Consider the following 10,183-nt stretch of genomic DNA (forward strand, 5'->3'; position numbering starts at 1 on the left):
AAGGCTGTGATGAATGCTCTGGTGAAGATAGGAGTTGATGATGACATGACTCCTCAAGGACTGGTCAACTTTCTCACTACTGAATTGCCAAGTACTAGCAATCTGATTTCGTTTTCTGATAAGGATCTGCCCCCGGAAGGGGACCAACATAATAAGGCCTTACACCTCACTGTGTTGTGTACCCACCCCGTACTGCAAAGAAGTTGGGCATAAAGAATGAAGAATTGACTCCCTCCATTTAAGGTATTCGCGCTTATGATAATACTCGCCGTCAAGCCGTGGGTACTATCATACTGAATATAACTACTGGGGCCATTGAACGTCGCATCAAATTTCAGGTGGTGGACATTAAGGCCTCTTTCAATCTGTTGTTAGGACGCCCTTGGCTTCATGAGCTAAAGGCGATTCCATCATCGCTGCACCAGAAAGTGAAAGCCATAGTTGGAGGGGTTCCGATTACTATTGATGCTTCTCCTATGCGCATTCAAGTTATTGATACTCCTATCGTCCATGTTGAACATGACGAAGAAGATGAAGATCTTTGGGGGTTTTCACTTGATGATGTTCTCGTGATTGAAGAGGAGGAAAAGTGCCATCTTGACTTCGATCCCTATTTAAACACCAGTATCAATGCCATTCTGAAGAAGCAAGGTCATTTCCCTGGAATGACCCTTGGACTCAAGAAGAAAATGGCTGAATCTTGGGGCCATCCTGGTGCACTCAAGAAGGATACTTTTGGCTTGGGATTCAAGCCAACAAAAGAAGATGTGAAACAAGCTTTATTGAAGATGAAGGCTCGCAATAATGCTCGAATCACAAAGACGGAAATGGCCATGGATCCATATCCGTTCACCCTCAATGGCCAGTACATCAAAGAAGGGGAAGACTTCCCATGCGATGAATTCCCTGAACCATTCGTCCATGATGGGATCCGTGAACCAGGATTCGAGATGTTCCTCGATTGTGACTTTGTTGATGATGACGAAGAGCTCTTCACAACCGAGAAGCCAGCTAGCCCGAACTCTGATGATCTAGGAATCAACCAGCTTTTTGGAATGGAGAAAAATGAGTCTAAGCCGGTCCGCAATGATAACTCCGAGCTCGTTCAAGCTGTCATAGCAAACAAGGATTTTGACCCCTCCGAGTTAATCGTCCAAGCTCACAACATTTCAAGGGGATGGCGCAAGACATTGAGGATCACTGCGCCGAGTGGAGAGAAGTTGGAAATAACCGCTTGCGAGGGTCATATGTTTGATGAGTCTGAGTCGTTTGGGTCCGAGTCCGAGTCTGAGTCTAAGTCTGTAGACGAGTCCTTAGAGTCTGAGGCCGACCCTCTTTCTGCTATAGAGTTCAACCCAGAGTCTCTTGTTGAGTCCTATCTTTCTAGTCCTAATAATTCTGGTGAGGTCGCAGCCGACCTTGCCCCTCTTGATGTATTAGCCAATGAATTCAATAAAATGAGTACCTTTGCTTACGATGCGTGTCAATCCCCTAACCCTGATCAATATTGCTTTTCTAATGATAAAAATGACAAAGAATATTAAAAGCAATGGAAGAACACGAAAATAAAACAGCAGTTATCGAAGATACAGAAACAGTTAACATTTCCAATGATACGACTGTTAAAGAAGTAAAAATTGGATTAACACTAAGTCAAGATGAACGCAAAGAGCTAATTAACTTGCTTAGTGAATTTGTTGATGTATTTGCTTGGTCATACCAAGATATGCCAGGAATTGACAAGGATATAGCTCAGCATACGATACCACTCATTCCAGGTATGAAGCCTGTCAAACAAAAGTTGCGCCGTATGAAACCCGATGTGGCTCTCAAAATCAAGGAAGAAATCAGGAAGCAGTTGGCCGCAGGTTTCATCAGAGTATCCAAATATCCAGAATGGATAGCAAATTTGGTTCCGGTTCCAAAGAAGGATGGAAGGGTCAGAATGTGTGTTGATTACAGGGATCTCAATAAAGCAAGCCCAAAAGATGGGTTCCCTCTACCTCACATTGACATTCTAGTCGATAACACAGCAAACCATGCACTCCTATCATTCATGGATGGTTACGTCGGATATAATCAGATATTGATGGCCGAAGAAGACATGGAGAAAACCACATTCATCACGCAATGGGGTACATATTGTTATATGGTAATGCCATTCAGGTTGAAAAACGCGGGTGCCACCTACCAAAGAGCAGCTACAGCATTGTTACATGACATGATGCACAAAGAGGTGGAGGTCTACGTCGATGATATGATCGTTAAGTCTAAAGATCGCCCAGGCCATATTATTGCACTTCACAAGTTCTTTGAAAGACTCCGCAAGTACAACATGAGATTACACTAGTAGAAAATATCAAAATGGCACCCCCTAATTGGCACCGGTTCAATCCAAATCGGTGCCAAAAATGGCCTACAAAATTGGTGGGAAGCTAAACCAGAGTAAAAGGCACCGGTTCACTTCAAACCGGTGCCAAAAACATAAAGGCCACCGGTTTGAACCGGTGCCTTTTTGAACCGGAGAAATTAAAAATTTTAAAAAAAAACCGGCCCTATAAAACCCCCCCAACCCTAATTTTTACACTCCTCTCAGCCGTTTCTCTTTCTCTCTCCTCCTCTCTTCCTCTTTCTCTCTCCTCTCCTCCTCTTTCTCGATCTCCTTCTCCTCCTTCTATTTCTCTTCCCTCATCTCCTTCTCCCTGGTGTCCTCCTCCCTTCTTGCATTCGAAGAATTCCAACATGCAATAGGTTTTTTTATTTTATTTTGATTATTATTTTTTATTTCTGGTTCTTTTTTCTTCGAATTTAATAGGTTTTTATTTCGATTTTGATTTATTTTTCTTCGATTTCTGGGTAATTGTTTTTCGATTTCATTTTTGGGTATTTGTTTTTCGATTTCATTTCTGGGTATTTGTTTTTCGATTTCTGGGTATTATTATTGTTTTTCGATTTTGATTCATTTTTCGATTATTATTTGTTTTTCGATTTCTGGGTATTTTTTCGTTTTTTTTTATTTTTGGCTTTTTAACTAATTTTCGATTTTAATTTTTTTTTGTTTTTTTTTTAAATTTTATGGGTTTTAATTTTTTTCGATTTTAATTTTTTTTCGATTTTCTGGGTTTTAATTTAATTTTTTTCTTCATTTTCTGGATTTTCTCGATTTTCTAGATTTTCAACTAATTTTCGATTTTAATTTTTTCGATTTTCTGGGTTTTAAATCCTTTTCGATTTTAATTTTTTTCGATTTTTTTAAATTTTCTGGGTTTTAAACTAGCTTTCGATTTTAATTTTTTTTTATTTTTTTTTTTATTTTCTGGGTTTTAATTTTTTTCGATTTTCTGGATTTTAATTTAATTTTTTCTTCATTTTCTGGATTTTCAACTATTTTTCGATTTTAATTTTTTCGATTTTTTTTTTAATTTTCTTGGTTTTTAATTGATTTTTTTGGATGAACTAATTGGCGCAGGTATACTATCTTCTTTGCAAGCCCAAAATATTGCACATAATCGAAGAATTAAGAATCAAGAATCAAGAATATTGATTTAGATGTTTGGGGTTTTTTTTTATTGTGATGTTGTAATTTTTTTATTTATTTATATTGTACTTCTTTTTTATTTATTTATATGTGGTAATTGTTTAATTTTATAATTCGTATATTGTAATTTTTCTTGATTATATACTGTAAATTTTCGGTTATATTCAAGGATATTCAATTTTGTTGTTCTTATTTATTTTAGTCAATTTGATTTTTAAGTAAAAAATGACAACAAAAAAAAAAAAAAAAAAAAAAAAAAAAAAAAAAAAAAATTATTTCTGGGGTTTTTTGGCACCGGTTAACCGGTGCCAAAAACTTTGAAATAATTTTTTGTGGGCTTTTTTGGCACCGGTTAACCGATGCCGATTTCGATTTTTGGCACCGGTGCCTTTTTAAACCCCTTTTTGGCACCCCCCACTTTGGAACCGGTTCAAACCGGTGCCTTAGGCCGGGTTTGAACCGGTGCCAAATTCATTTTTTCACATAGTGTTAAATCCAGCAAAATGTGCATTCGGAGTCACGTCAGGCAAATTACTTGGATACGTGATCAGTTCTCGAGGGATTGAAATAGATCCTACAAAAGTAAAGGCGATCATGGCCATGCCAACACCCAAAAATGAGAAGGAGATTCGAGGTTTCATTGGAAGGTTGCAGTATATAAGTAGGTTCATATCAAAGCTCACAGCGATATGTGAACCTATATTCAAGAAGCTCATGAAAAATGTCCCAGTCACATGGGATGACGATTTCCCAAAGGCTTTCGACAAAATCAAAGAGTATTTGGCAAACCCACCCGTGCTAGCGCCAGCAATACCTGACTTTCCTCTTCGACTCTACCTTACGGTCACAAGAGAAACGATGGGGGCAATGCCAGCACAAGAGATCGAAAGCAAGGAGAATGCAATCTATTACTTGAGTAAGAAACTTCAAGGATATGAGATGCGATACACACCACTTGAGAAGTTGTGTCTCGCACTTGTATGGGCCGCATAGAAACTAAGACATTACATGCTCACTCATACAGTGCATGTCGTGTCCAAGATGGATCCTCTCAAATACTTGTTCGAAAAAGCAACACTCAATGGCAGATTATCAAGATGGATAGTCAATCTTGCTCAGTTCGACTTGAGATTTGTGCCACAAAAAGCCATCAAAGGTTCTGCGGTTTCTGACTTCTTAGCAGACTTTCCGCTAGAAGAAGTTGAAAAAGAAGAAGATGAGTACGATTTCCCTGACGAAGATTTACTCATGACTGAAGATGATAGCTGGACACTCTATTTCGATGGAGCTTCAAACCAAAAAGGATGTGGTGTAGGAGTCTTGCTTGTATCACCCAATGAAGAGCACATCCCAATTTCCATGAAGCTCGACTTTGATGTCACCAACAATGCCGTAGAATATGAAGCATGCATTTTGGGGTTAGAAACAGCTGTCGCCTTGGGAATTAAGAAACTCAGAATCTATGGTGATTCTTCACTCATCATTAACCAAATCTCCAAAAGATGGAAAGTGAGAAGTGAAAGTCTCGCTACGTATCAAGCCCATTTAGAAACTCTCACAGAGCAACTAGATGAAGTGGAATATACGTATTTGCCAAGAGAAGAAAACCAATTCGCCAACACACTAGCTAAATTAGCATCAATGGTGCGAATTCCAACTGATACAATCAGAATGCCACTAACCGTAGAAAGAATATATGAGCCGGCTTATGTTCAAACACTTGACGATGAACTAGAACCACAAGAAGAGGATGAAGATCCATGGTATACAGACATCCTTTATTATGTGACAAGAGTAGAATACCCTCCTAATACTGATAAAAGGGCACGCCGTGCTTTAAGGCTCCTGGCCTCACAGTATGTGCTCATCAGGGGAGAAATCCACAAAAGAACTGCAATGGGAAGAAATCTCTTATGCATAGCCAAGAAAGAAGCACATAAAACCATGGAAAACCTCCATGCTGGCATATGTGTGTAGACACCCATTTGTGTCTCCCCAAAACCAAACCCGGTGATGAGTGCCTTTCACGTCGAATCATAATCGAATGAAACGAAAGTGTGGAAAGGTTTAGTGTTGCGGTAAGTTTTATTTCTTTTCTCTTCTCCCTGTTTTTGAAAACTTTATTTTAAGAAAACAGCCAATCCAGTTTGGTTGGTCCATGATATGGGTCCAATAGTGGTGTAGTTGGATGGGTCTTGCAAAGACTTTTCCAACGATATATTATAAGCCCAATTCCAATGAATATTGAGGAAGTTATGGCCAATTTACTAAACTGGGCTCGGTTTGAGCTTTAAGTACGGCCTAATGATCTAGGGGAGGGCCTAATATAATTTATCATTCCTAATGTAATTAGGAATGGTTTTAGTCTTCTAGAACATTCTAGAAGGTTCTTTTCATTCCTGATTCAACTAAGACTCTTCAGAGTTTTAATCGAGATCAAATAGCATTTTCGATGGAATTATATTATTTTATCTTCCAGTACAGGAAATTTATCAGATTTTCGAAAACGCGTTGAAAACCACTTTGGCGTCCAACCCCAGGCCTTGGCGCCTAGAACCATGATTGGCGCCAGGCGCTAGCCACTGGTGCTGGCGCCAACTAGCCAGGGCTGGCGCCAATATGGATTTTCGATCTTCAGACTCTGTTTTGTTAAATTATCTTTTTTGGATGATTTTCTCTATAAATATCGTATTAAAAACTCCGTTTTCATTCACCAATTCTCTTTATTCTTAAGTTTTAATCAACTCTCTTTTCATCATCATTCATCATATACATCTATTAATCATCAACTCTTTTCGTTCACCAACTCTCATCAAGATTTTCTTGATTATTCTCTCTCTCTCTTTTTCTAAACTAGCCTTTTCTCAAATACAAAATTCCGCATTCGCAAGATCTAGAAACACCTAGCCATATTCGAAGTTGCCTTCGCCCTAGACTTGAAAGGTTTTAATTTCTGAGGGTTTGGTCCCAAATCTCTATTTCAATTATTTAATTTAATTGTTTTGTTTATTATTTTCCTTGAAGTTACTAACGTTTGTATTTTGTTATTAGAAAGAGGTACGAGGCATCCAAGTAAGTACTTTAATTGTTAATTGATTTATGATGTAGAAATCATGTTTACATTGTTGTTATGATATTCCTAGTATCATGTCTAGGGTAACTTTAATATTAAATATGATTGCTATGATGCCTTTCATTCTCTTCCTAATATTTATGATTGTTAGTATCATGTTAGGGCTAAAGCTTTGATTTTTAATGCTTAGTGACATGCTAGGGTTTGTTATTAATCTTGTTAGTATCATGCCTAGGATCTTGCTATTTTTATTATGCTTTAACATGATTATAAATATTATTATTGTTATTATGATTATTATTTTAATTATGATTTATGATTGTCATGATTATTTTATTTATGATTATTATTTTTATTCATGATTATTATTTATTATGTTGCTTGATATACATTATTTTTATTCTTTATTGCTTGATCACCTTTATTGCATGTTTAAAGGGAATTGGTATTTGCAATCACGCTTAATAAGATAATTAATAATCTTGTTAGGTTTAATTATGATTATAATTCAAGTGATCGCCAATAATAGTTTATTTGTGCATAATATTCAACCAACATAGATTAAACAGGTTTAGGGTTAATTCTATTGATTGCATGTTAATCAGAAAGCGCACATGAATACGATCAGAATAAAGTAGAGGCCTATTATTAGGGCAGGTTCAATCTCTTTTAGGTTGGATTTGTACCTTCATCCTCGAACCCTTATTTTGTTCATGACCTTATGGAGTTGACGATCTCTTGGATTGTTAAGGGGTGTAACCTTCACCTCGTGAACGGTTTACAAGTTTCATAAAAACTTGTTGGCGACTCTTTTGCTCTATCTTCTTCCCTTTTGGACGCCACCGTACTTTAGTGTATGATCACAGTGGGGTTCAAGCTAGTGGGATTTTAAGGCTTGAAATTATTCCCTACGGTTTTTGGCGACTCCACTGGGGAGGATTTCTATTTTAATTCCTGAATTTGTTTCGGCAATGATTTAGAATGAGTGGATGAGACTCGAAAAGTTCTAAGTATTTCATGTGCGTAATTTTGATTAACATTATTGTCATATGCATAAAAAGGTTCTCATTGGAAAGACCATCCGTAATGAGTCAAAAACATAGGATTTTACACGTAGGAAATTTGAGAAATGTCTTCCACAACTAGGACTGAAATAACACCGCGCGAAACTGGATGATTTTATTGAGCACGAAAAGCTGCTGAGGCATGTGGGAAGTAGCGTCAGGGGCTAGAGCTTGGCGCCAAACTTTTAGTCGTAGCGCCAGACGCCAGTATTGGCGCCAGGCGCTACAGTTAAAAGTTAGCGCCAGTCTCTGTTTGCTGGCGCCAATTTCCCCCAATACCGAGCCAGAAATATGCGTTCTAATTTCGACCGGTTTTTCGTATTGTTTGCTCGATCCTACTTCCTGATTGAATTTTTTCTCACTTTTCGGAAACCCATATGTGTTCTACATATGGACATAACCCTCTGGGAATTCATCCTCTATCTACCCGATTGAACGCTCTTGGCAACAAAGGGTACATCTGAGAGGTTGAATTCACCAAACCATGGAAGTGAGTTTTTCCTAAAAAACTCGCGGTGTCCCATCAACACGCGTTAACCCTTCACGATTAGGCTTCTACGCGGTGTATCCGGACAATTAACCATGGACCCTATTGACTAAACCATATCCCGAACTTTAGAGAACTAGAGCCATGGTTAGGCTGCGAACTCATTGCATCATATTGTGCCTACTTGACTAATTGTGCAGTATTTGTTGTGCATATATATTCTATGTTTCTCTTAACCGTTTGTTAATTTGTGTTGAGATTAAAATTAATGACTTAAAGAACTTTGCCTAATTAATTAATAAATTAATTCGAGACAATAAAGTCTTTTTTTTAATCGGAATTGACCTAGTACGGCTTTAGGCATACCCCAGTTGACTAATAATACCGAAAACAGTCCCGGACCGAAGCTCCAATACTGGTGCCAAAGTCTGAGCTGTAGCTCCACAATTTAGTGTGTAGCGCCAGACATTTTCTAAATTGTCTGGCGCCAACCACCATAGTGTGACGCCAGTCCTGTCGCTTGGCCGACAGTTCGGGTTATTTGTCGAGAATCTAGTTAACCATTTTGCTAATTAATTCGGTTAATTTCCGCTGTCAATAACACCTTGTCGAGTCATTAATCGAGTCTTGGTCACATAGTCTAGCCACATGGTCGTGACACGAGTCTTAACATATCACCTACACTCACTAGTCTTAGCACACACTTTGAGTATACATCACCATGGCCATGTCTTAGGTTCATGCATTAGTCGGTCTTTTTCGTCGTTTAAGTTGGGGGTACATTTTCCTCCTCCATCTAAATCTTTCTTCACATTCTTCCATCTTTCTTCACCTCCTCCATCCACTGCATGTTGAATAAAGTTTGAGTCAAATAATTAACAATAAATATCCCCAATTTCCTTTTCCACAGTACTTGGTCGAGGAGAGAAGGACGATTAATCAAGGACAACCTCTTTATTCAGGTTTAGCTTTTTGATAAACTGATTCGTCAAAAGAGGAAGGCTAAAAAGATAATGGCAACTCAAGAAGAAGTCAATGAGCTTAGGAACTAATTAGTTACCATGACTGAAACACTGAAGCTACTCACCCTCAAGGTTGATGATCCCGTGAAGCAACAACAAATGAACCTCATGCAAGAGAGTCTGAGCAAGTTATCTAGTGACTATAAATTTCAGGGCATGAGCTCGCAAGGGGTCTCGCTGGAAAAAGAACTTCTTTCGCATAAGTTCAACGCCACTGACATCCCTAAATTCAAGGCAACGGATAACCCTTACTTCCATCTAAGAGCTTTTGAAACTATAATGAGCATTAAGGGTATCGATAAGAAGATTTTCCCCTCTCTGTTCCCACTATCTCTCGAAACCGTTTGTCAACAATGGATCTTTTCTCTCGAGAAAGAAAAAACCTCTTCTTGGGAGTCGATAACAAACGTTTTCATATAAGTGCAACATCCAAGACGAGACAGACCACAGACAACTTGAGATGTTAAAACAAAAGGAAAACGAAGGTTTCACTTCTTTGTTCAATAAATGGAGGGAAACTTCTGCTAATATGGTCAAGGCTCCTACCGAAAAAGAATCTGTGAGGATGTTCATCAAGAATCTCCAAGGGAAGTATTCAAAGCACTTAAAGTACCAACACAACTTGAATACTTTCAAAGCTGTCTATAATATAGGCATTGACATTGAAGATGACCTTTTGAAAGATAATAGTGCTAGAGGAAAGAAAAGCGACCATCCTTCTTCTTTCTCTAATGAGGTACATACTACAAACACCTCTAAACCACGAATCCAAAGATCAAAAAGGGTGTTCACTCCACTTGGTATAAGTTATGAAACGGCTTTCGAGAAGCTACATCACAAAGGACTAGTCATGCTCATAGGGCCCATCAAAGATCCGGTTCCAGAAGCTAGACCACCTAAGTGGGATCCTAATAAGCATTGCAAATATCATCAAGGAAAGGGTCACGACACTGAAGAGTGTTGGAAACTCAAAGAAGCTATTCAAGATCTGATCGATAA

Source organism: Chenopodium album, chromosome 8 (genome assembly GCF_948465745.1).
Source record: "Chenopodium album chromosome 8, dcCheAlbu1.1, whole genome shotgun sequence".
NCBI lineage: Eukaryota > Viridiplantae > Streptophyta > Magnoliopsida > Caryophyllales > Amaranthaceae > Chenopodium > Chenopodium album.